General features: G+C 37.7%; 1 protein-coding gene across 6 annotated transcripts in view; it reads left to right on the top strand.

The window, feature by feature from the left end:
* The window catches only part of HS6ST2 (heparan sulfate 6-O-sulfotransferase 2), a 330,939-nt gene that overhangs the window by 5,710 nt on the left and 301,162 nt on the right, over positions 1-24,067 (top strand). The window lies entirely within an intron of this gene.

Genomic DNA, 24,067 nt, shown 5'->3' with positions numbered 1-24,067 from the left:
AAATTCTGCAGGCTTTTCTCAGGCCAAATTTCCTCTGTTTGTAGCCAACTCTAGTGTGCCATTTGTTCTGTAGGGGGAATTCAGAACTGGGCCCAAAGAAATAGCACTAGCCTCCTTTTTCATCACTAGGTATCATGCTGGCCGGCATGCACAGAATGGGGTTGAGAGGTCAGGGTCCATGGCTATACAAGTCAAAGAATCTGATCATATTCATGTTGTACCCTAGACTTTTAGCATCTCTAAAATTTTCAGTTTGGATGAGTGATTGGGCCAGGGTTACCACACCCATTGGGAGAAGAACAGATTTCTACATCCTTGAGGTGTTTTATTCACCAGGGGTAGGTCTTGTGGCTAGAATGCAGAGGGGCCTTTCATTGCCATGTTGGGAATCCCTGCAAAGCTAAGCAGGATGGGAGCAGGCTGAGGCAGCTGGAAGAGTAATTAATTATCATCTCGAATCCAGTAGCATATCATTGATGGGAAAGGACTGAAAAGTGTTTGTTTAGATGGAGAAAAGTTTTTTTTGGTCATTCTATTTTTTTTTAAATTGTGGGAAAAGCTTTCTTTTCTTCCTATTTGTTTTTAAAAGGTGGCTCTATTTTGAAAGAGCTGTAACTATAGAGTGTGTGTACCTGATCATGCCTCACAAGCCCACGCTTTCCCTCTTTCTCTTCCTTGATTTTGCAGTGAGGCAAAATGACACAACAGGCTTGTGGTATAGGCTGAGGCATTAAGCAGAATGGACTGTTACAGCCAGTGGTCAGTACTGGTCATGTGGTTCATCAGGCTCTAAGCTGTTGGGCTCTCAGTTTTACTTAGCTGAGGATACATTTCTTCAGCTGTCTTTGAGAGCTGTGGTACCATCTTAGCTATTTCATAGAAGAGGGGGAGAAATCTACCATTACAATATCTGTAGAATGCCAGTAGTATTAATTAGCATCTTTGCATGGATGTCGAACATGGTGTTGGAGTCCTTACAAAGCTGTAAGTTCTCAGGTAGTACAAAAGGCTATTCAGAATTAACATCACTTAATAATAATTTTAGATCTGTGCTATGTGGCAATTAAAATGCTAGAGCTTGTCTTTCATGGATATCAGTCATCAACTGAGGTAGTATGTAATGACATTAAAAGAATAGCCATCCGTTTTTTTCTGTCATTCATTAAACAAGATTTTGTGAAACTGTTCATTATATTCCAGGGAAGAGACATCATTCTCTGTCTCACAGAGCTTATGGTAGAACAGAACAATTTGGTACTTTAGATATTTAATTAAAAAATGGATTTTGTTTGAAAATAATTTGAAAATCAGTAATGTCTTTAAAATGTCATACATTTACCAGAATATACAAAAAATAGAGAAAAGTCCATCTGTTATGTTGTAGTTTGGGTCTAATCGGCAAAGCAGATGGAGTAACTATTATGTCTCTGGCATGGTGCTAGCAGTTGTGGGGAGATTAGAGCCAAGATGAAACCAAAAAAGCCAAGAGAACCATCTTCAGCCTCAAGTCCATAAAGATTAGCATGTGAAGTGCAGGACTATGTAATGTAGACAGGTGCTGGGAGAGGAAATTTAGATTTTGGACAAGCCCTTTTCCTTCCCTTGGTCTCAGTGTCTTATCTATACAATTGGAGATTTAAATGAGATGCTTTCCAGGGCCCTTTCCTTTCTAAAGTATGAGGAATAGGCCAGGAAAAGGAGACATCCTTTTGAGAAGGCCTCTGGGAGTAGGAGAGTTGTATTAAGAAGAAAGGAGGCATTGTGGGTGGGCATGGAGTCCTCATGACCTTTTGAGGTCCAGCAACCTCACCTAGGCAGGTCTGGCCAGACCCGAAAGGTTCATGCTTGGAGAAATAATGGTTAGGGAAGTAGATGGGGTTAGGCTCCACTGTGGAGGACTTGAATGGCAATGAGGAACCCCAGTAAGTATGAGAAGCTCTTGGATGGAAAGAGTGCAAAAACACCGTGAAAGTAAATAAAGGTCAGAGTCTAGGTAAAGCTATCTCCCTGGTATCTAGTCTGGAATGTAGGTGGTACCAGCCACCAAAACAGAGAGGTTGAGAAGAGGATCTGGTTTGGGCTGGAGAGTACTAAGAAGTCATGACTGGTTCCTGTTGCCTAGATTTCTAGTGGACAGGCCTTATAAGGAGGTGACAACTGGGGCTCTGGGGCAGGTTAGGGCTCCGTCGTACATTATATGTGGGAATCTGTGGACCCAGTTAATCTGAATTCACAATTGGCGTTGTTATTTAAATGATAGCTGCAATTCACATATGGGACTCTTAGCCAAGGAAAAGGATGTTTGAATAAAGGAAAAAAGATCGATAATTATGATTACATAAGAATAAGATATGCTTATCTGTCAAAAAAAGCCAAAATGAAAAGGTTTCAAACTGGTAATAATATGCACAATTACAACAGACACAAAGTTGAAATCGTTACTGTACAAAGAACTCTCATGAGCTGATTAGAGAATCAAAGGACATGACCAGACAGTTTACAACATAGGACCCCCAACTAGTTTGCAGACATGGAAAAACTGTTTTATTTCGCTGGTACTAAAGAAATGCACATTTAAACATAGAATACTTTTTTTGCCTCTCTAACCCTGATTAAAACAAACAAACAAACAAACAAACAAAGCAAAACCCAACATATATCACCACCAAACAAAAAAAATAGACAGTGCTGACAAGGGCATGGTAAATATCAAAATTCTCATACATTGTCAGTGGGAATGTAACTTCAATGATCTTTTTGGAAATAAATTAAGTAGTGTAAACACAGAATATAAAAATATTTATTTCTATGACCCATAATTTCTTTTCTGGGATTTTGCAGAAAAACATACTTTTATACATGCTTTCATTCATTCTCTCATTTATTGATTCAGCAAATATTTATTGAGTATCTGCTATCCCTGTGCTATGTGCTGGGGTTACCGGGAAGAACCAGGTAGATGTGGTCCCTGCCTTCATAGGAGTGGGAAAGATAGACAGAAAACAAATTATCAATTACTTAAAATTGTATGAAGTGCCATGGGGGAAAAGTACAGGATGCTATGAGAACACATACTAGGAGGCTAACTGGAGTTATTATAAGTGCAACAAATTGGAAACAATCTGAACATCCACATGGAGAAGAATGGTTCAAGAAATCTCAGTACATCCACTTGAAGGATTATTATAAAACCACTTAAATGTCCTTTGATAGAGCATGGAAAATTGCTAGTGATTTAATGCTAACAGAAAAAGAGAGAGAAAATTATGGACCCAGTACGACTACAATTATGTTAAAGAAAAAAAGAGAACGAGCGAGCGAGCAAGAGAAATCATCTCCTACCCCTCCCAAATCTAAGCATAAAAGACAGAGACTGGAAGAAAAAAATAATAGAAAATTAATAGATCTATTAGTGATTTATTTTCTTATTCTGCTTTTCTGAAGGTTTTGAATTTTCTTTGAGTCTACATTACTACTTATATAATAACAATAAGCATTAACAATTTTTAAAATAATGTTTTACTAAGCTGTGATTAATTACACGCAGGTCTACTTTTTTGGTTCCTGGCTGGTTATTTCATTAGCTTCTTGATATCCTGGGAGCCCTTAATGAGGAGAGTAGCCTCAGCCCTAATAAACCCTCACCCTGAAAGGCAGAGGTGATGAGTCAGACATTGGCTGCTGATTTTCGATAACTGACTGTTATCATATTCCCACACAATGCATGGAACTCTTTTTATACCAGTATGGTATAGAGCTACCTGAGTGAATTGCTATTGTTTCTTCCTCATTTATAAATTATAAATTTTAATTTATAAATTATATGGAACAGGAAGTTAATAGTGGTACACAGTTGGAAATATAAAGCTTATTCTGCTCAGCCAGAGCCATCCGAGATAGTCTGGACTTTGGATCTCCATGAGCTTCTTTCTTAGTCGGTTGACACCGGGCTGATGGTCTGGCTGGAAGAGTTAAAATCTTGGGGTTGGTAAAGGGCTATAGTTCTAAACATGCATAACTGGGAGCTTATATCAGTTAGTGTTATGTGTTGCTTTCATCCAGCAGAAAAGGAGAGTTCACTTTGCTAAGCAGCCCCCTCCTAGAGAAGTTTCACTGCATAGGAGTATTACCCCCAGTTAACCATAAATAAAGTTGATTAGAAATGTCATTGTCCAACTATTCCAATATCTGAGGGACCACTCTATACACATATAGTGAGGTGCATAATCTTCTTGTTGAAACTCCACTGAAACTACACCATAGGTACTAGTTGTTTTCACAGTGTAAAGAATGTCCCTCACAGTTGAAAAGCTAATATTGACGTTCTGTGACACATGAAATGAGGTATTTAGTCACTGAGTTTAAAAAGAGATGTATGGATGGGAATTTCCCCCTTTCCATTAAAGGATAATGAATAATCCACTTAATGGCATATGTCCTCTAAAACAATGTCCTTGTAAGCTTAGATAAATATTTGTCTAAACTTTAGTAAAATATTTATTGGCAAAAGAGCTTTTCTCATTTTACTAGGTACTGAACTTTGCAGATTATTCAGTTGGTCTTATTGCATCCCATTTGTTATTTCTGCCATTTTGCCTCTAAAAACTGTGTTGAAGACTTTGACACATTTCAGAGCATTACACTAAATAAATCTGTCTTGTACATTCCACTGTGCTTTTTCTGGAATATTATAAATATTCAAATATAGGCACACATGCAGATTCAAAATACAATTTAATACATGCAAATTGTGCATAAATTCCATATTTATAACTTGGCAATAGTTTTGAACTTGTTATCCTATGATATAAATGTATCAAATAGGAGCTCATGGGAATTATCAATAAATGTATTTTTCTGATTAAACTGTGGGCTCTTTTTCAGTCACAATTTAAGCTTCAATTCTGAGTTATATTATAAGAGAATAATTTGCACTTCATTTACTCTGAATTGTCAAGAATCTTGTTCTTCCCCAATGTAAGTGTCTGCAAAGAGGACTTCTTATTCAGTTTGATTGCTTTTTAAATTTTACTAGTGGAGATGCCCTAGTGAGTCTGAGAGAATTGGTCTGTTTCTTATGAAGAGTTTAGTTCTAATGAGTTGCTTCCATGCACTGTTCTGTGCGAATACAGAGCAATTGAAATGTGCAGTGTATTGATTTACCTCAAATGGATTAGACCTGTGTGCACCATTCCTTGCATTAATTGACTTTCTCCCATAACTGTACTAATAACTGCAAATCTTCAGTGTAGTATTAGCTTCAATTTACTCATAAAGATCCTTGGGTTTTTGCTAACTTACTACAGGAGAGTCAATGCAAGCAAAGAGTATTTAGAAATTGACTAGGGTGACCAAGTTACATCATACAACCCAGAAATACTTTTAAAGGGCTCTTTGAACATGGCAGCCAACTCTTCAGTTATTACAATAAATAGGAGTTGAATAAACTCACCAGTTAAGACCTAGATTATCACAATGGGTGAAAATAAAAAATCCAGCTATATGCTGTGTATAAGAGACAAAGGTAAAACATAAGAACATAAAGCACACAAAAAGGATTGGAATAGGTACACTATGCAAACACTAGCCAGAAGTAAACTGATGTGGCTATGTTGATATCAGACAAAACAGACTTTAAGGTAGAACCATTATTGGGGATAAACAGATCACTGTGTAATGATTAACAGTTCAGTTTTTTTTTCAGATAACAATTCTAAACTTGCATATGCTTAATACTATAAGTTTGAAATGTATAAAGCAAAAGCTGGCAGAGCTAAAAGCAGAAATTATAAAATCTGATTTTTTTTTTCAGAAATTGATAGGTAAAATGAACAAAAAATGGATAAGGATACAGAGGATTTGAACAACACGATTAAAAAACTCAATATAATGGATATATATATACACACACACATATACATATACATCTAAAATACACACATACACACACATACACACACACACACACACACACACATATATATATATAAAATCTGCACCCAATTGGAAGAATACACACTCAAGTGCATATGGAACACTTTTGAAAATAGACCATATACTGAGCCCTAAAATTAGTCTTGAAAAACTTCAGTGAATGAGTTATCTTGTAGACCACACTATCTGATCATATGCAGTGCTTAAACATCGAGTGTTGTGTTATACCTGAGTGCGTGTGAAGTAACGTTAGTAGTTTGCTATATTTGTAAGTATTACCAATCCTTCACCAACCACATAACGTTTCTTAATTGCCATACAAAAGTGAAGAACTCCAAGACTTAGGTAGTTTGACCCAGGTAACTTGGCCTTACTTTCCATGAAGATCTGTTACTATTTTGGGGTACCTACTGAGCCAGGTCCTGTGCAAGGAGCATATTATATATTTTCTCATTTAATTCTCACAACAACCCTCTGAGGTAGATTTTTTTATATATACTTTAAGTTCTAGGGTACATGTGCACAACGTGCAGGTTTATTGCATATGTATACATGTGCCATGTTGGTGTGCTGCACCCATTAACTCATCATTTACATTAGGTACATCTCCTAATGCTATCCCTCCTGCCTCCCCTCACCCCACAACGGGCCCCAGTGTGTGATGTTCCCCACCCTGTGTCCAAGTGTTGTCATTGTTCAATTCCCACCTATGAGTGAGAACATGCGGTGTTTGGTTTTCTGTCCTTGTGATAGTTTGCTGAGAATTATGGTTTCCAGCTTCATCCATGTTCCTACAAAGGACATGAACTCATCCTTTTTATGGCTGCATAGTATTCCATGGTGTATATGTGCCACATTTTCTTAATCCAGTCTATCATTGTTGGACATTTGGGTTGGGTCCAAGTCTTTGCTATTGTGAATAGTGTCACAATAAACATGTGTGCATGTGTCTTTATAGCAGCATGATTTATAATCCTTTGGGTGTATACCCAGTAATGGGATGGCTGGGTCAAACAGTATTTCTAGTTCTAGATCTTTGAGGAATTGCCACACTGTCTTCCACAATGGTTGAACTAGTTTACAGACCCACCAACAGTGTAAAAGTGTTCCTATTTCTCCACATCCTCTCCAACACCTGTTGTTTCCTGACATTTTAATGATCGCCATTCTAACTGGTGTGAGATGGTATCTCATTGTGGTTTTGATTTGCATTTCTCTGATGGCCAGTGATGGTGAGCATTTTTTCATGTGTTTTTTGGCTGCATAAATGTCTTCTTTTGAGAAGTGTCTGTTCATATCCTTCGCCCACTTTTTGATGGGGTTGTTTGTTTTTTTCTTGTAAATCTGTTTGAGTTCTTTGTAGATTCTGGATATTAGCCCTTTGTCAGATGGGTAGATTGCAAAAATTTTCTCCCATTCTGTAGGTTGCCTGTTCACTCTGATGGTAGTTACTTTTGCTGTGCAGAAGCTCTTTAGTTTAATTAGATCCCATTTGTCAATTTTGGCTTTTGTTGCCATTGCTTTTGGTGTTTTAGACATGAAGTCCTTGCCCATGCCTCTGTCCTGAATGGTATTGCCTAGGTTTTCTTCTAGGGTTTTTATTATTTTAGGTCTAACATTTAAGTGTTTAATCCATCTTGAATTAATTTTTGTATAAGGTGTAAGGAAGGGATCCGGTTTCAGCTTTCTACATAGGGCTAGCCAGTTTTCCCAACACCGTTTATTAAGTAAGGAATCCTTTCCCCATTTCTTGTTTTTGTGAGGTTTGTCAAAGATCAGATGGTTGTAGATGTGTGGTATTATTTTTGAGGGCTCTGTTCTGTTCCATTGATCTATATCTCTGTTTTGGCAGCAGTACCATGCTGTTTTGGTTACTGTAGCCTTGTAGTATAGTTTGAAGTCAGGTAGCGTGATGCCTCCAGCCTTGTTCTTTTGGCTTAGGATTGACTTGGCAATACAGGCTCTTTTTTGGTTCCATATGAACTTTAAAGTAGTTTTTTCCAATTCTGTGAAGAAAGTCATTGGTAGCTTGATGGGGATGGCATTGAATCTATAAATTACCTTGGGCAGTATGGCCATTTTCACGATATTGATTCTTCCTATCCATGAGCATGGAATGTTCTTCCATTTGTTTGTGTCCTCTTTTATTTCATTGAGCAGTGGTTTGTAGTTCTCCTTGAAGAGGTCCTTCACATCCCTTGTAAGTTGGATTCCTAGGTATTTTATTCTCTTTGAAGCAATTGTGAATGGTAGTTCACTCATGATTTGGCTCTCTGTTTGTCTGTTATTGGTGTATAAGAATGCTTGTGATTTTTGCATATTGATTTTGTATCCTGAGACTTTGCTGAAGTTGCTTATCAGCTTAAGGAGGTTTTGGGCTGAGACGATGGGGTTTCCTAAATATACAATCATGTCATCTGCAAACAGGGACAATTTGACTTCCTCTTTTCCTAACTGAGTACCCTTTATTTCCTTCTCCTGCCTGATTGCCCTGGCCAGAACTTCCAACACTATGTTGAATAGGAGTGGTGAGAGAGGGCATCCCTGTCTTGTGCCAGTTTTCAAAGGGAATGCTTCCAGTTTTTGCCTATTCAGTATGATATTGGCTGTGGGTTTGTCATAAATAGCTCGTATTATTTTGAGATACGTCCCATCAATACCTAACTTATCGAGAGTTTTTAGCATGAACGGCTGTTAAATTTTGTCAAAGGCCTTTTCTGCATCTATTGAGATAATCATGTGGTTTTTGTCTTTGGTTCTGTTTGTATGCTGGATTACATTTATTGATTTGTGTATGTTGAACCAGCCTTGCATTCCAGGGATGAAGCCCACTTGATCATGGTGGATAAGCTTTTTGATGTGCTGCTGGATTCGATTTGCCAGTATTTTATTGAGGATTTTTGCATCGATGTTCATCAGGGATATTGGTCTAAAATTCTCTTTTTTTGTTGTGTCTCTGCCAGGCTTTGGTATCAGGATGATGCTGGCCTCATAAAATGAATTAGGGAAGATTCCCTCTTTTTCTATTGATTGGAATAGTTTCAGAAGGAATGGTACCAGCTCCTCTTTGTACCTCTGAGGTAGATGTTTTAAAACTCCATTTAAAGATGAGAAAACAGAGAACTGGACAAGATACATAACCTGCTAAATCTTCACAGCTACACAGTATTGGAGCTGGCATTTAAAATCAACTGGGATATTTGGCCTGTCTGGTATATTTTAATGTCTACTAAATTCTCAGACAAATCTCTAAAAACCTTTCTCTTTTCTGTGGCTAAGTCTATACAAGCTAAGTGGAATGGAGACCTGAAGTAACTATCTGGAGATACCAAGATCCAACATATTAGCTTGTTTTTAAAAAACACCTTTTAAAAATTTAATAAAAGTCACTCTTTCAAGGTGAACTCTGCAGCTCTTTTTTCCCCTCTTAAAGATTTAGATGCCCAAGTTATTTCAAAGACTTTTTACATTGAAGATTTACACATAAGTATGATGTTTTAATGGAAATAAAAAAAGACGCTAGAGAAAAGATTCAGGTTTTTTTTCAAATAAGAAAAATGAGGACCTTAACTGTATTTTAATTTCTACCCCCTTGTAGACTGCATTTTTGGTACATACACTATGCAAAATTTGTAAGAGGCCAAAGAATCTTGCTCCTTTTAGAATGTTGGCATTTGTCTCATTAGCAGTTAGTTGCATTGCTTTGACCAATTGTGACCTGTTTCTATAAATGACCATTGCTTTTTGCTGCGTTTGGTCAGTGTAGACACAGCCTTTGGAGGGTAATATAAATGAGTTCAGGCAGGGCATCTCTTGTAATCTGGGAACACAGGAGCCAGTGAAATAAAGATGCTTTCTTTCAAAAACCAAGGGAGGAGTCCCGGGTGAAATGAATCCTGAAGCCTGTTCTGATTTTGGGGGCTCATCGTGAAGATAATAAGAATCCATTTTGTTGCTGAAATAACCAAATACGAGTAGCACATTCCCATAGGAGTGACCATTCTCTTCCTTTTGGAAGAGGCAGCTTTAGAAAAGTGCCATTATGCAAAGCTGAAGGCCATAAAAAAGTGCCATTAAAGAGAATGCAACTTAGCATGGGCCTACCAGCCTGGCAGGCATTATTAATGTTGGAGGCAAAGAAATTAGGTTGAAGGTATGGAAGAACCATAAAAAAACAACCAGAGGCCAGTGTGACATTGGGCTGATGGCCACTTCAGCTGATGCCTCATGGCTGAGACTTTGCTAAGTGGAAAATTAACTGACAAAACAGCTTGAAAGTTGATGAACTATTTGAGCTCATTGCCAGATACTCTAGAGGCAAAAATACTTATTTCTGTGATTTGTTTTTGCTGAAAGTGGCACAGTATGTTCTAAGAGTATAATAGGCCAGCTCCAGCGCGTTAAAGCAATGCTGAAATGAAGCATATTGGTGTGAATGATGCGTAGTAGGCTATTTATGAAAAATTACTTCAATAAAAAACTTCATGAACATGTAAAAATGATTTTATGTATAAACACACTATAAGATTTATGAAAGATAATTATACTAATATGAGAATATGAAGCTGAAGCAAGGTATTTTTTAAAAATTACATTGTTGAACAAAATGGTCTGAGTATTTCTGCTTTTAGGTAAGGATCTGTGCTTTGCATCTGCCTCCTTCAGTTTGTTTTTGTGACTTAAGCAAATAAAAAATAAAAAAGATCATTTTAGCATTAGTACAGCATTCTACAATCTTCTGGAAGCTTTTATATTGATCGCCATATGGGTGTACATTAAATCTGCATCTCCCTCTCGTTTATATGTTTATGAAGTTATAAAGATATACACGTGCACACAAAATAATTAAGCAAGTGATGTGTGTTTGACGATTGGTGACTTAATGCCAATTAGAGGGGGTTAAAAAAGAACACTTGCTTTCTTAATCCAATTGTTCCCATGCTTTTTGGTTTATGCACTTAAGGAGAGAACCCATTTAAAGTGCCAGAATTTGCATACATGCAGCTTTGACTGAGACTTCTATTTAATCCAGTGGTCTTAAAAAATTATTAGTGAGGGTTTTAGAGACCTACATGTCACGAGATCGATTAGGACGAGACTGAAAGTACACTTTTTGGCTGCCTCCTGTATGGGAAGGGGTGTGCTTTTGATATGGGGAGAACTAAAGGTATGTGGATCAGCTGGACTGTTTAATGCAGCCAGATTAGCTCAGCTCGTCTCAGTTAGAGCATCTTGTGTTGCAGCCACCTTGCCTAATGCCATTATGGGAAAGTGGCTCATAATTTTCCAGAGTTCAGCTGAATGCTAAGTGAAAGGCTACATACAGTGTTCGTATGTATGAAAGTTAGCAGTTGCATTGACGAACTCTTCTGTTTTAAAAATTCTGATTGGACTGGAATGGGCAGGATTGTGATATTCCCCTTTCAATGTCATGTTTGTTTTGCTTTAAATCATGGTGATGTAACCATTATTCGTTGTAGGAAGATTATGGCTTCAGTGTCCAAGGACTGGGTGCGGGGTTTCAGGTTGTGACCTTTGGCTGAGAATGCCTTCTCTAGAGAATGTCACAGAGGTCAGATTTCTATGCTGACTGCAAACAAGCCTGCGACCACAAAATCCAGCTCTTCTGATTTGCTGGGATCTGACTCCAGGACGAAGTACTTTCTGGTTAACAGAGGGGGCTCTTGTATGCAGTAAACCTGCCAAGATGGAGAGATGTGGTATCAGCTATTTTCGTTACAGCCATCTTAGGAGTGTGAAGTTGTATCTCATTGTGGTATTGATTTGCATTTTTCTGATGGCTAATGATGTTAAACATCTTTTCATGTGCCTATTGCCCATTTGAGTATCTTCTCTGGAGAAATATCTATACAGGTTGTTTGACATTCTTAATTGTGTGATTTCTTTTTCTTTTTAGTATTAATTGGTTTTTTTAAAACATATTCTGGGTTCAAGTCTCTTATAAGATATACGCTTTGCAAACATTTTACCCCCATTCAGTGGCTGGTGCTTCACTTTCTTGAAGATACCCATTGAAGCAGGAAAGTTTTAAATTTTGATGAAGTCCAATTTAATTTTTTTCTTTGTCACTTCTGAAGGCTTTGCCTAGTGATCACAAAAATTTACTCCTATATCTGCTTTTAAGAGTTTTATAGTTTAACCTTTTACAGTAAGGCCAATGATCTATTTCAAGTTAATTTTTGTGCATATTGTGAAAAAGGAGACACACCCATAAGATTGGTATAACTTTATCCTTTTTTATTTAGGTAATATTTGTCCCAGAATCCTTTGTTGAAGACTGTTTTTCTTTATTCATTTTCCTTGGTACCATTATACAAAATCGGTTGATCATAAATGTTTGGGTTTATTTCTGGATTCTATTTTACTTGTCTATAAAGCTATCTTTAATCAAGTGACACACAGTCTTGACTACTGTTGCTTTGTAGCTAGTTTTGAAAGCAGGAAGTGCGAATCTTTTATTTATTTTTTCTTTCTCTAGATTGTTTTGGCTATTCTTGGCACCTTGAATTTCATTGTGAATTTTAGCATCAGCTTATCAATATCTGCAAAGAAGCCGGTTGGGATTTTTTTAGGGATTGTATTAAATCTGTAGATCAATTTTGGGGAGTATTGCCATATGGACAATATTGTTTTTCAATTCAAAAACATGGGCTATTTTTCCATTTGTTTAGGTCTTCTTTAAATTCTTTCAGTGCTAATTTGAAGCCTTTAGATTGTAAGTTTTGAACTTATTTTGTTAAATTTATTTATAAGTGTTTTACTCTTTTGATATTATTATAAATTGAATTTTTTTCATTTTTGGATTGTTCATTGCTACTATATAAAAAGATAGTTTTGTTTGTTTGTTTGTTTTGCAACAGAGTCTCTGTCAGCCAGGCTGGAGTGCGGTGGCGCAATCTCGGCTCACTGCAACCTCTGCCTCCCAGGTTCAAGCAATTCTCCTGCCTCAGCCTCCTGAGTAGCTGGGATTACAGGTGCATGCCACCATGCCCGGCTAATTTTTGTATTTTTAGTAGAGATGGGGTTTCACCATGTTGCCCAGTCTGGTCTCAAACTCCTGACCTCAAGTCATCTGCCCGCCTTGGCCTCCCAGAGTGCTGGGATTACAGGCATGAGCCACTGTGCCTGGACAGTTAATTTTTAAATATTGATCTTGTATGCTGCAGCCTTGCTGAATTCATTTTTAAGTTCTAATAGTTTTTCAGAGTATCCCTCAAGATTTTCTATATACAAATGATAGAGTTCGGATGTGTGTTCTCCACAATCTCATGTTGAAATGTAATCCCTAATGTTGGAGGTGGGGCCTGGTGGGAGGTGTTTGGATTATAGGAGCAGCTTTCTCATGAATGGCTCAGTGCCCTCCCTGTGATAATGAGGTCACATGACATCTGTTTGCTTAAAAGAGTCTGGCACTTTCACCTCTCTCTCTTGCTCCCTCTCTTGCCATGTGACACACTGGCTTCGCTTCACCTTCCACCACGATTCTAAGCTTCCTGAGGCCCTTGCCAGAAGCAGAAGCCAACACTATGCTCTCTGTACAGCCTGCAGAACTGTAAGCCAGATAAACTTCTTTTTTATGTTACCCAGTCTCAGACATTCCTTTATAGCAACACAAATGGACTAATACAACATGCTTATGTTATCTGTAAATAGACACTTTTATTTCTTACTATTCAGTGTTGATGAATTTTATTTCCTTTTCCTGCCTTACTTCCTTGGCTAGAATCTCCAGTAAAATGTGAACTAGAAGTGGCTATAATGAACTTCTTTATCTTGTTTTTGATCTCAGGGGAAAGCATTCAGTCTTTTATTATTATTATTATTATTATTATTATTATTATTTGAGACAAGGTCTCACTGTCATTCAGGTTGGGATGCAGTGGCATGATCACAGCTCACTGCACTCTCAACCTCCTGGGGCTTGAGGAAACCTCCCACCTCAGCCTTCCAAGTAGGAAGAACTATAGGCAAGGATCACTACGCCTGACTAATTTTTAAATTCTGTGTAGAGACGGGGTCTTGCTATGTTGCCCAGGCTGGTCTTGGACTCCTGGGCTCAACTGGTGTACTGCCTCGGCCTCCCAAAGTGTTGGGATAACAGGTGTGAGCCACTGCTCTCTGCCCAGTCTATCACTATTAAATATGTGAGCTCTAGGTGTCTTTTTTTCCTAGGTGTCTTTTATCAGATTGAGGAAGTTCTCTTATTCTTAGTTTGATGAGTGTTTTTTTTTAAAAAAAAAACAAATAATGAATGGATGTTGGATTTTGTCATGATTATTCTGCATCTCCTGAGATAATTGTGTTTTTTTCTCTTTATTTTTTATTTGTTTATTATTTTTTTTTGAGACAGGGTTTCCCTTTGTTGCCCAGGGTGGAGTGCAGTGGCATGATCATGGCTCACTGAAGCTTCAACTTCCTGGGCTCAAGCAATCCCCCCACCTCAGCCTCTTGAATAGCTGGGACTACAAGTGTGCATCACTATGCCCAGATAATTTTATTTTTTATTGTAGAGATGGGGTCTCACTATGTTGTCCAGGCTGGTCTCAAACTCCTGGGCTCAGGAGGTCCTCCTGCCTTGGCCTCCTACATGCTGGGATTACAGGTGTGAGTCACCACACCCTACCTCTTTATTCTATTGATATAGTGTTTTACATTAATTTACTCGCAGGTAGTAAGCCAACCTCGCATTCTCTTGACAAATCCTACTTAGTCATGGTGCATAATCTTTTTTTATGTATTGCTGGATTGCTTAGATTTTCTTCTAGTATTTTCATAGTTTTAGGTCTTATGTTTAAGTCTTTAATCTTGAGTTGATTTTTGCACATGATGAGGGCTAAGGGTCCAGTTTTATTCTTCTGCATGTGGCTATCCAATTTTCCCAGCACAAGTTATTGAAGAGGGTGCCCTTTTCCCAATATATATTCTTAGTGCCTTTGTTGAAAATCAGTTAGATGTAAATACACAGATTTTTTTTCTGGGTTTTCTACTCTGTTCCATTGGTCTATGTATCTGTTTTTATATCAATGTCATGCTGTTGTGGTTACTATAACTTTCTAGTATAATTTGAAGTCATGTAGTGTCTTGCCTCCAGCGTTGTCCTTTTTGCTCAGTATTGCTTCAGCTGTTCAGGGTCTTCTGTAGTTTCATACAAATTTCAGAATTTGTTTTTTTCTATTTCTATGAAGAATGTTATTGGTATTTTGACAGGGATTGCATTGAATCTGTAGATTGCTTTGGGTAGTGTGGACATTTTAACAATATTAATTCTTTCAATCTATGAGCATGTGATGTCTTTCCTTTTTTGTGTCTTCTTCAATTTCTTCAGAGTTTTATTGTTTTTATTTTACTTCCTTGGTTAAATTTATTCCTTGTTATTTTATTTTTTTGTAGCTGCTATAAATGGAATTACTTTCTTGATTTCCTTTTCAGCTAGTTAGTGGTGTATCAAAACACTATTGACTTTTGTATGTTGATTTTTGTGTCCTGCAACTTTACTAAATTCATTAAACAGTTCTAAGATATTTTTGATGGAGTTTTTAGGGTTTTCTATATATAAGACAATGTCATCTGCAAACAGAGACAATTTGACTTTCTCTTTTTCAATTTAGATGCATTTTCTTTCTTTTTTTTTTTTTCTTTCTCAACTTTTATTTTAGGTTCAAGTGTACATGCACAGGTTTGTTAGATGGGTAAATTGCATGTCACTGGGGTTTGGTGTACAAATGATTTCATGACCCAGGTAGTGGGCATAGTATCTGACAAGTAGTTTTTCAACCCTCATCTCCCTCCCACTCTCCACCCTCAAGTAGGCCCTGGTTTCTATTGTTCTTCTCTTTGTATCTAAGTGTACTCAGTGTTTAGCTCTCACTTATAGGTAAGGACATGCAATATTTGGTTTTCTGTTCCTGTGTTAATTTGCTTAGAATAAATGGCCTCTAGCTGTATCTATATTCATAGGAGACATTGGTCTATAGTTTTCCTTTGATGTCTTTGTCTGAATTTGGTATTAGAGTAACACTAGTCTCACAGAATGTGTTGAGAGATATTTTCTCCTTTTCTGTTTTTTTAAAGAGTTTGCAAAAGCTTGGTGTTAATTCTTTTTAAATTTTTGGTGTAATTCACTAGAGAAATATATGGGCCTGGGCTTTTCTCTGTGGTAAGTTAAAATTATTTATTCGATCACTTTACTTTTTATAGTTCAATTGAGTTTTTTATTTCTTTGTGAGTTAATTTCAGTAGTTTATTGTCTTTCTGGTAACTTGTGCGTTCTTTCCAAGTTATCCAGTTTATTGGCATGCAGCTGTTCATAGCATTACCTTATAATTCAATTTATTGTTAAAGGATAGTATTAATGTCCCCTCTTTCATTCCTGATTTTAATAATTGAGTCTTTTCTCTTTTTGTTCAGTATAAGTTGTTTTATCAATTTTGTTGATCTCTTCAAAGAATCCATTTTTGTTTTCATTGATTTTATTCTTTTTCAACTCTCAATTCCCTAGAATCTATAATATTTCTTTTCTTTTGCTTGCTTTAGGTTTAGTGTGTTCTTCCCTTTTCAGTATCTTATGATATAGAGTTATATTAGTGATTTGAATTTTTTCAAATTATAGCTGTAAATGCCTATATTTTCAAAAAGAAAAGATTTCAGATCACTTCATCCCATAAGCTTTGATATGTTTTGCTTCATCCCATAGGTTTTGGTATGTTTGGTTTCATTTTCATTTGTATCAAACAATTTTCTGATTTCCTTTGTGATTTTTTTGCTTGACTTATTGGTTATTTTGCAGTGTGATGTTTAATTTTTCACATATTTGTGAATTTCCCAAATTTCCTTCTGTAAATGATTTATAATTTCATTCCACCGTGATTAGAGAACATACATTGTATGATTCAACTGTTTTAAATATATTGAGACTTCACGACCAGTCTGGGCAACATGGCAAAACTCTATTTCTACCAAAAATACAAAAAAATAGCTGAGTGTGGTGGTGCACACCTGCAGTCCCAGCTACTCTGGAGGCTGAGGTGGGAGGATCACTTGAGTCCTGGGAGGTGGAGGTTGCAGTGAGCTGAGATTGTGCCACTGCACTGAAGCCTAGGTGACAGAGTAAGACCCTAGCTGGAAAAAAAAAAAATATGTTGAGACACATCTTATGGCCTAACATATGCTCTATCCTAGAGAATGTTCTGTGTGCATCTGAGAAGACTATTTTGCTGTTGGTGGTGGAGTGTTCTATAGATGTTTGCTAAAACTTGTTAGTTTATTGTGCTGTTTAAGACTTCTATTTCTCCATTGATCTTTTTCTAGTTGTTCCATCCATTATTGAAATTGGGATATTGAAGTCTCCAATTATTATTATTGAATTATCTATTTTTCCCTTTGGTCCTGTCAGTTTTTACTTCATGTGTTTTAGGGATCTGTTGTTAGCTGCATATATATTTATAATTGTTATGTTTTCTTGATGCATTGTTTCTTTATCATTATAAAAATTCTCTCTTTAGTAATTTTGTAATATTTATTTTCTCTGATATTAGTATAGCCATTCCATATTTCTTGTGGTTCTTGTTTCCATGATGTCTTTTCTCTTCTTTTTCCTCTCAAATGATTTCTGTCTTTTTCTATCTATAATGTGTGTTTCTTGTAGACAGCATATAGCTGGATCTTGTTTGGTTTTTATTTCATTCTGGCAGTCTGTGCCTTTTGATTGGATTGTTTCATCCATCTACATTGAACAATATTAATGATATAGCTTGATCCACCTTATTTTGATTTTCCATATATCTCATGTCTTTTTTGTTCCCCTATTGCTCCTGTACTGCTTTGTCTTATATTAAGTTAATGCTTTCCAGTGTAACATTTTAATTCCCTTAATGATTTTCTACTGTATTTTGTTGTTATTTTCTCAATGTATTCTCTAGGGCTTAATCTATATATATTAAATTATCAGAATCTACTTCATATTTATAGTAACTTAATTACAATAAGCTCTATAAGTGTTTTCCTAGATAGCTCTGTGTCTTCTTCCCTTTTTTTGTGCTGTTATTGTTATAAATTTTACATCTATAAATGTTACAAACTCAGCAGCACATTGTTATAATTATTACTTAATGAAATTTTATGTCTTCTAAAGAAGGTAAGAGAAGTGAGAGAACAAGTATATTTATTGAGTTTCTTATAAACCACCTTATGTACCATTACTGGTTCTGTTTGTTTGTTTCTGTCCATTTAAGTTACCATTTTGTATTTCCTCACTCCAGTACAGCCTTGTTCCAACACATTTCTTTTGGTTTGTTATTGTCATATGTTAAATGTATATATTTTATGGTCCCAACAATACAATTATATACCTATTTTTTTATTGCTTTTCAAAGTTTGTTACGAGAAAAGGGGAGTAAATATGCATTTATACTGTATTTTATTAGTATTATTACATTATTATTTAATTATTACATTATTATCTTCAAATGAGCTGATTTTTTCTTTCATGTGGACTTGAATTAACACCTGGTCCCACTTGCTTTCAGCTGGAGAATTTTTCTTTATTATTTCTTGTAATGCAGGACTGTTAACATGAGATACTTTGTTTTCTGTGAATGTCTTTATATTGCTTTCAGTTTCGAAAATACTTTAGCTGGATATACAATTCTTAATTATTGATTTCTTTTGCTAAGCATGTTGAATGCCGTCCCACTGCCTTTGTCCTCTATTGTGTCTGATGAGAAGTTAGCTGTCAATGTTATTGGGGTTTCTCTGTGTGTGATGGGTCACTTTTCTCTTACTGCTTTTAAGAGTTTCTCTTCCTCTTTTTAACATTTTTAGTGTGGTATGTCTGTGTTAGGATCTCTTTTTGGTTATCCTACTTGGAGTTTATTGAGCTACTTGCACGTGTAGATTAATTTTTCTTCCAGCTTAGAGAAGGTATTAGCCATTAGGATTTTTTTTTTCTGCTTCTTTCTCTTTCTGGTACTCTTCCATTAGGTGTATTCTGGTGTGCTTTTTGGTGTCCCATATTTCTCTGAGATTCTGTCCATTTTTATACCTTCTTTCTCTCTCTGTTTTCAGATTGCATAATGTCTACTGAAATATCTTCAAGGTTGCTGATTATTTATCCTGCCAGCTCAAATTGTCTGCCGAAGGCCTCGTAGTAATTTTTTTTAAAATTGAGACAGAATCTTGCTCTGTCACCCAGGCTGGAGGGCACTGGTGTGATCTCGGCTCACTGCAACCTCTGTCTCCTGGGTTCAAGCAGTTCTCCCACCTCAGCCTCCCGAGTAGCTGGGATTACAGATGCATGCCACCATGCCTGGCTAATTTTTGCATTTTTAGTAGAGAGGGGGTTTCACCATGTTGGCCAGGCTGGTCTCCAACTCCTGGCCTCAAGTGATCTGCCTACCTAGGCCTCCCAAAGTGCTGGGATTACAGGCGTGAGCCACTGCGCCCAGCCCTTGCAGTAAATTTTTAATTTCAATTATTCTTTTCAATTTCAGAGTGTTCATTGGTTTCATTTTTATAATGTCTATATTATATAACATAGACATATTATAGAAAATATATATAGAAAATATATATTATATATAAATATATATTATAGAATATAGACTATATATAGAATAGAATATATATTCTATTCTAAATACAGAAATATATAGAAAAATATTATATATTATATAATATAGACGTAATATCCTTTTATGGATATTATATATTTAATGAGACATTGTCATTATGCCTTCCTTTACTTCTTTAAGTATGGTTTTCATTAGTTTCAACACTCTTTCTAAAGGCTGCTTTGAATTCTTTGTTAAGTGTGACATCTGGGCCCTGTCACAGATAGATGCCATTGCTTGCCTTTTTCTCTTGTGTATGGGTCACACCTTTCTACGTCTTTTCATGTCTCATAATATTTTGTTGGAAACTGGACCTTTTGAAACTCTGGATAATGATTCTCCTCCACCTTCACTGGGTTGTGTATTTGTTGCTGTTTGCTTATTTATTCTGGGACTTGTCTGAACTATTTTACTAAAACGTATTTCTCCCCTGTGTGAATCCTTTGATGTCAGAGGGCTGTCTTGGGCATGTGCAGAGTCACATTGGGATAACAGTTTTAGCAGGGATTTCTTTGTGTCTTTCCCTGATATTTCTGTTAAACAGTCTGCCTCTGTTGTTATCACATCTATCTGTTAGACTCCACTAATTGTTGGGTGATTGCTGTATTGTTTTTGACAATGTCCTGGAGCATCAATTGCTCCACAGTCTGATCAAATTTAGTCTGGACACTTTTGCTGGGGTACTTTTTTTTTTTTTTTTGAGATGGAGTCTGGCTCTGTCGCCCAGGCTGGAGTGCAGTGGCGCAATCTCGGCTCACTGCAAGCTCTGCCTCCCGGGTTCACACCATTCTCCTGCCTCAGCCTCCCGAGTAGCTGGGACTACAGGCGCCCGCCACCACGCCCGCCTAATTTTTTGTATTTTTAGTAGAGACGGGGTTTCACTGTGTTAGCCAGGATGGTCTCGATCTCCTGACCTCGTGATCCGCCCACCTCTGCCTCCCAAAGTGCTGGGATTACAGGCATGAGCCACCGCACCTGGCCTTGCTGGGGTATTTTTTGAGGCCAGTCTTTGAGATTTGTTCTAACCCCAAAGGGGCTCTTCTTTGCTGGCTCTTTTTCAGGTTATCTAATGTTAGCTTTCCTATGATTTAGCTTTTCGCTGTTACACATCCTCTTAAATGCTTACCACCAAGATTTCCATTTTTTTCTCAGAGGACCTTCAGGGTTGTACTTTCCCTTATGCTATAGTAAAAAGTCAGTTCCTTTGGGGAGAGCTTTAGAGCTCTCTGTTTTATGGCTTGCCTTTCTCTTAGTGTACAGTGTCTGAGCCATTGCTTTGGAGTTGAAGGCAAGGACAGGGGTCTTGTTTCTCTCAAAATGACATTGCTTCTTTTCTAGCTGGGTATTCGTGGAGTCAGTATCCTCTGGTCTTCTCAGTTTGCCTCTCCTGATATGGAGCTTCTTTGCTGATAGTGAGCTAGACCAGTGGTGACTGGGGGGTCCAGTGTTGTTGCTCTGCTATGCCTGAAGTATAGTCTCCATCCTATAACTGGAGACATTGTTGAGGAAGGGAGCCCCTGTCTTCTTGGCCATGCTTGCCTGGAGTTTAGCCTTTGCAACAAAGAGCTGATGTTGATGAGAATTCTAGAGGCCTTGCTCTCCTGGGGAGATACATAGCTCTTGACTGGGAGCTAGGAATTGTGGGTATCTCCTCTTTTTGTCCACACCCACCTGTACTGGTCCTGCTGGGTGAAGGGGAGGGAGTAGATCATGGCTCAAGTGCTACAGACTCTCCCTCTTTCTACCAAAGTTAGTAGACTTCCTTGAATAAATCTTTCCTTATTTGCTATATGCATTAAGAACATTTCCAGAGACAGTAAATGGCTGCTTTAGAATTTTCACCAGTATGGTTGTTTTACTGGGGAGATGCCTACAGAGCTAAGTCACAATTTTCTTGGTTTTAGGTATGATGGATGATTTTTTTTTATTGGCTCCAAGACATATTATACATTATGTTCAGGGATGCTGGGTCCTATTTAAATCTTTTATTTTAGCAAGCAGTCTCCCTGTTTAGGTTTAGCATATAGGTCTTGGCCTACTTTTTTTGGCTGTGGTTCCACTGTGAGTTTAATTTTCACAGCATTTGTGTTGTTATTTAGGTCTCCTCTGTTTATTTAGTATTATTGGACTTTCACTGGTCTCTGTTAGTGCTGCCTAAGGAAGCCAAGGACTTTCCCCAAGCCAAGCCCTTGGGTGTCTTTTGGTGGGAGAGGGTTGTATTGAGATCCTCCTAATAGTATTATCCAGCCTGGTGTCTCAGGTTTGGGGAGGAAAGTCTTGGGTCCATGGGGACTAATAAGCCTCTTAGACCCATATACTTGCTGCAGTTGTCTCTTTTGGTAGCTCTTCCAGCCTGCCTCAGTGTCTCTGGGCAGGGGAGGAGAGTGTCAGGCCAATAGGGACAAAGAGCCTTTCCAGTGGCTGGGTGCAGTGGCTCACACCTGTAATCCCAACACTTTGGGAGGCCGAGGTGGGTGGATCACCAGAAGTCAGGAGTTCGAGACCAGCCTGGCCAGCATGGCAAAACCCTATCTCTACAAAATTAAAATACAAAATTAGCCAGGTGTGGTGTCACATGTTTGTAATCCCAGCTACTAAGGAGGCTGAGGCATGAGAATCACTTGAACCTGGAAGGTGGAGGTTGCAGTGAGCCGAGATCATGCCAATGCACTCTAGCCTGGATGACAGAGCAAGGCTCCATCTAAAGCAAAACAAAACAAAACAAAGCAACAACAGCAACAAAAAAAAAAAGCAAAGGGAAAAAAAAAAGCTTCCCAGAATGGGCCACTTGCCACAATTGGGTCTCTTTTACTGGTTCTGTCCACCCACTTTGATGCCTCTGGGAAAGGGAAGAGAGTCTTAGGCTCATGGGGACAAAGGAGCATCCTATATCTAGCTGTTAGCTATAACCGAGTCCCTTTTTCAACCTCCGTCTGCTTATCCTGATGTCTCTGGGGGAAGAAGAGTCTTGAGTCCTTGGGGGACTTCCTGAAATAGTCTCCTACCTGTGGTTAGGTCCTGTTTGCTTAATTTGGTTTTGTGGACCTTTTGCATACCCTTGTTGTTTTTCTCTCTAGTTTTTCTATCAGTTTTCCAGAGAGGAGGTCGAAGTTTCTAACTATAATTGTGGATTTGTCTATTTCTCCTTTTAGTTCCATCAGTTTTCACTTTATATATTTTGCATTTCTGTTGTTTGTTACACACACATTTAGAATGGCTGTGTGTTCTTGGTTGATTGACCCTTTTATCATTATGTAATGTCCCCCTACATTCTTGGTAATTTTGTGTTCCAAAGTCTACTTTATCTAATATTAGTATAGCTACTTATTGCTTTTTGATTGATGCCTACATGATATATCTTTCTATTTTTCAGTGCCTTCTTTTGCTTGTTTTATGTATTATGTCAGGCTGGAGTACAGTGGCTATCACAGGTCTGATCACAGCTCACTGCAGCCTCAAATTACTGGCCTCAAGTGATCCTTCCACCTCAGCCTCCCAAGTAGGTAGGACTGTAGGCTCACACTATGGCACCTGGCTTGTCATGTGTGTTTTTTGTAAAATCTAGAATTAGTTGGAGGAATAGACAGAAATGTGTATACTCCGTCTTGTCCAGAACTAGAAATCTAGTTCACCTATTTCTGTTTTCTTGAATGATCTGGGTTGGCTTTTTAAGTCTTTGAGGCTCCGTGTTGCACTCACATAATTTTAGCTCAATAAGATCATGTTGCTGAGTCTACTACTCTGTACATCAAGGGCTGTAGTGGCTCAATTTTTTTTTCAGGGATCAAATTTTCAAAGTCCATATATTTTTATCAAATATGCCCCTAGCCTTTTGTTGCTTTAGTTGCATCTGTCCCTCCATTGCCTTTGTAGGCATTTGGTTTTGGAGAGTTGCAATTATGTATGATCTGCAAATCTCCATCTGCTGCCTGCCACTGACTCAGCATGAATAGAAACAAAAATTGACTATAAACTGGTTGACACCAAGATAGACCTAATAACATGGCCTATTTGTATGAAGTTGGACTCTTTGCTATTAATTCATTCAGTATGAAGTGCTTACTGTGTGCCAGGATCTGTGTTAGGTCCTGGGGTTACAGAGCTAGCAGTGCCATAGGTACTGATTTTGGAGAGTTCATAGACTACTGAGAGGAGACAATCAAATAGGGTATTCAGTGCTATGATAAAGGTGAGCACAGGTTGCTGTGACAATAGAGAACAAGGGTTCTCAAATCAGGGTAGGCTCTGTTGATGGAGGTGACACCTGAGTTGAGTCCCTGATATAGTTTGGATATTTGTCTCTGCCCAAATCTCATGTTGAAATGTAATCCACAATATTAGAGGTGGGGCCTGGTGGGAGGTATTTGGATCATAGAGGCAGATCCCTCATGAATGCCTTGGGCCATCCACTTGGTGATAAGGGAGCTCTCATCTGAATTCACATGAGATCTGGTCATTTGAAAGTGTGTGGCAGCTGGGCGAAGTGGCACATGCCTGTAATCCCA

This window comes from Pongo abelii, chromosome X (assembly GCF_028885655.2).
Source record: "Pongo abelii isolate AG06213 chromosome X, NHGRI_mPonAbe1-v2.0_pri, whole genome shotgun sequence".
In the NCBI taxonomy this organism is placed as follows: Eukaryota; Metazoa; Chordata; class Mammalia; order Primates; family Hominidae; genus Pongo; species Pongo abelii.
Note: the sequence above shows the minus strand (reverse complement) of the source record. Positions and strands in the feature narration are given on the sequence as shown.